Below are 3,833 nucleotides of genomic sequence, written 5' to 3' on the forward strand. Positions count from 1 at the left end.
GATGTAAATGTGTAGTTTCTAAGACTCATGTGAAGCCGTTCTCTCTCTCTCTCTCCAAGCCACGGAGACATCAGACGCATCGGAGGCTGGCGTCAAATGCAGACACCACGCCGTCTCATTTTCCTGAACGAAATAAATAGCCTTTAAGCGTTAATATCGTCAAGGTCGAGAAGTACCCGGTAAAACAACCTAACAAGAGCGCTATCCCACCGATCAGGCTGTAATGTGGTGTAGAGTCAGTACAACACACACGCCTTTTGACTGTTGTTTGCCGATGCGAATACTGAAGCAATTTGTTGTCATAACTTCCCTTGTCTGACTGCAGCGCGTTGAAGGAATCCCACCCACGCACACATGCTTTTTTTTCTCTCCTCCTCCTCCTCCTCCCTAATACTATGCATGTTCATGCGAGCGATTAGTTGAATACATGACTTGGTCTGTCCCACTCCTTCCTTCAACGAAACAATGCGGTCGATTTCTGCGAGCGAGGTGGAATACAATCTTCGCTCTGCTGTGTCCCAGAGAACAGGCAACCTTGCAATGCGTCTGTACGCAGTCAGCATCCTTTCAGTGCCACCTGCCTAATGTGGGAACGATACAATGAATACGTGTTTGAATACATCGCATCTGGGGCAAATGCAGAGGAGAGAGCCAATAAAGTGGGCGATGGATATTTGCTGTTAAGAAACAATATTGGTCCATGAATTGTGCAGCATTGCAGCACTGTCTGTGCATTTGGGTTGTTATAAACATATACACATAAAGTGTGATTTTCTATTGTAAAGACAAAGTGGTGTGGTCAATTTGCAACTCTGCTGTGGAGTTTTTACCAATGAGGTGTTGTTGTTATACTTCGGGATGGGCTAGTATGGGCCATGCACAAACATGGTGCTGCTGCTGCTGCATCGAGGGATTTCTTTGCTGCACTTAAAAAAATAAATGAAAAAATCATAGGCTACAATTACCTCTTAGCCATGACATCTACATTATTCACAGCTCTGGGTGTAAATCACAACAAATAGCCTAATTACATCGGTTTTATTTATTTCTCCTTTAACCTGAAACACTCCTTGTGTTACAATTGGCTACAGCAGCAGTGTGAATAATTTGACCACCAACAGGATTCTGTCCCAAAGACACTAAATGGTTTGTGACAGACATCCACTAAAGTCATGGCTTAGAGAGGGCCAGCCCTAGACTTTAGGGGGCCCTAGCAAGATTTGGTTTTGGATCCCCTTCACTCTTGCAGTGCATTTTCACATCACAGAACCAGCTAAATATCTTATGATGTTAGTAGGAGCAAATTATTGTATGCAAAGACTAAAGTGGACACTGCAACCTGCACAGTATTAAATATGACTTAATTTAAAGCCTGTGTGCAAAAGTCCTATTTCCTCTTTGATAATAATCCTTGGGTGGTACTGTTGCCGATTTTCTTTTCTTCCAATACACCGTAGCCTACATCTAAGTGTTAAAAATCTATGTTTCTTTTTGTGGGGACATCCAACAGCTCATTAAAAATACTGGCTTTGACTGTGTCACCTCCCATTTGCATCTTACCCACGCCTCTCCGCTCCGTCTGAAAGTCACAGCAAAGCACTTCTCTCCTTAGTCTCACATAGCCAGACTAGGATCTCTGACCAGCCTACTGATACGTCTGGGGAAATCTAAACCCAATCAATGGGCTTGGACACCGGAGAAAACCAGCAGTATAACAAACCTTTGCCCACTGCTTTGAAAACCAATCCCGAGTATATCTTCTCATATGAAGGAACGCCCCAAAGTCTTCACATTGGCTCTCTGCCTGTGGTGCTGTTATTTTTTTAATTTCCAAATCCTTTCCAGCCCATTTGTGGAATTTAGAAGTATAGGCAGAGATCTTTGTTCGTATCCCTATCTGTCTGTCTCCACTCTCCTTAAATGAAATAATAGTGATATTTTTTAACACTTATTATTAACAACTGCTTCACAACAGCAATGCTATTGCAAAAAATAGCTTTTTACATGTGTCAATTTACATGGGTTATGATATGAAGAAGTTTCACATTCTCTTGTCTATGTTCACATTTCCTGGTTGTTGAGGTGTATTTACACTGGGGCGCAGCACACATTTTCTGAGTGACATGATTCAATATCAAGTCAATGCGAAGGGAGGTTCATGGTCCTGTTACGTTAGGAGTCGAGCTTCTATTTGCCCGCTCGTGCTTGGATTGCATATTTGAATGTATACCTATTATTTCCATCCCCATCAGGACCATATAGGAGATCAGCTGAACAAACACATTTTCCAGTGTCCGTGACCTTAAATTGATTTTGTTTGGCTGTAAGAATATTATAAATAATAAAGACATTTGTTCTGTACAGTATAGGCAACATGTCTTCCATTGATTTTGTTTGATTTTGTTTGGCTGTAAGAATATTATAAATAATAAAGACATTTGTTCTGTACAGTATGGGCAACATGTCTTCCAATAGACATGAGGGGCCAGGGAGGTGCACAGAACGAGAGAAGAATGAAGCAGCGATACCTGTAAATAACACACCCAATGATGTACAGGATCTGCAAGTTTTACATGTGCTACATACTACCCATAAAAAATGTAACCATCTAGTGGACAAGCTCACAAATCGTTGCAGCGCGACGCGTTGTGGTTAAGCGTTGGGCACAGGGTCAGAATGACAGGATGACCAGGATAGTTTTAACATGGTCCCCAAGTTGTGACAATGATGATTTTTTTTGGTATGACTACATAAAACGTTCTCTTTTGAATAGCTGTCTATATCCTATATCTATTGGTTTTAGGTGGCCATACATACATTCACAGTACCACAGAACCTGCTATAGATTTTGAGCGTCTCAATATGAATTATATGAGCCCTTTAAGAATGAGCATGTTCATGAGGTGGGTGAACACATAGAGCAGGGCTCATGTGCAGAATACTGATAGAAACTGAAAAAGAGCCAGTCTTCTATTTATGTCAGGCTACACTCCATGGGGTAAAGATCCCTCTCAGAGTAATGCACTGTAAAGTGATTGATTGATATGATATTGAGAAATTGGCTATCTTAACTGTCTTCACTCACCAAAGTGATGAAATTACTGCACACTGGTCTTTGAAAGCATAATAGCGGATTAGGTCAGTGCATCCAATTTAACAAGGAAACTCGCCATCCCCTAAAGTGCAGGGCATAAAGGACCACTGCACTCAGAACCAGCATATGGCCAGGCACTAATATGCTCAGAGGGCATGCTTAATGACCTACATCATAGGCCTATTACAAGTAGATGTTGCCCAATCCAGGTGCACATGGCCTTTATATGGTTAGAGGTTCAAAATGCCATTTTGACACAACATTGTTGCCACCGCCACTGTTTTAGCAAATTGCTCAGATCAATTTCCATTAAGGACACAGAAATCCCCAGTTTCTTCTCCATGGCTGAGCCCAGAGGACCAATAATGTGACGTTCCATCAGTTCCTTGATGCATGGTCTCTCTGTGTGTGTGTGTGTGTGTGTGTGTGTGTGTGTGTGTGTGTGTGTGTGTGTGCGCGCGCGCGCGCGCGCTGAGCTGGGATTAGGAAGAGTCTTGTGACAACTACAATGAAGCACTGTCTGCCAGAACAAAGCATCATTACAGTGGATGATGGGTCCTGCAGAGAGTTCCAGCTGTCCTATTTTCATATATGAGTGAGCACTGAACACATTCCTGCACCTGCACGTGAACGCAATTGAATAGATTTGCCTACTAGTTGCATAGCTATTGCATAAAAATAATCAAATAAAACAAACGTGTCCTCTTTGGTGGTTGTTGGGGTATTTTCCAAAAACATT

This window comes from Gymnoscopelus braueri (assembly GCF_963280865.1).
Source record: "Gymnoscopelus braueri genome assembly, chromosome: 5".
Taxonomy (NCBI): Eukaryota; Metazoa; Chordata; class Actinopteri; order Myctophiformes; family Myctophidae; genus Gymnoscopelus; species Gymnoscopelus braueri.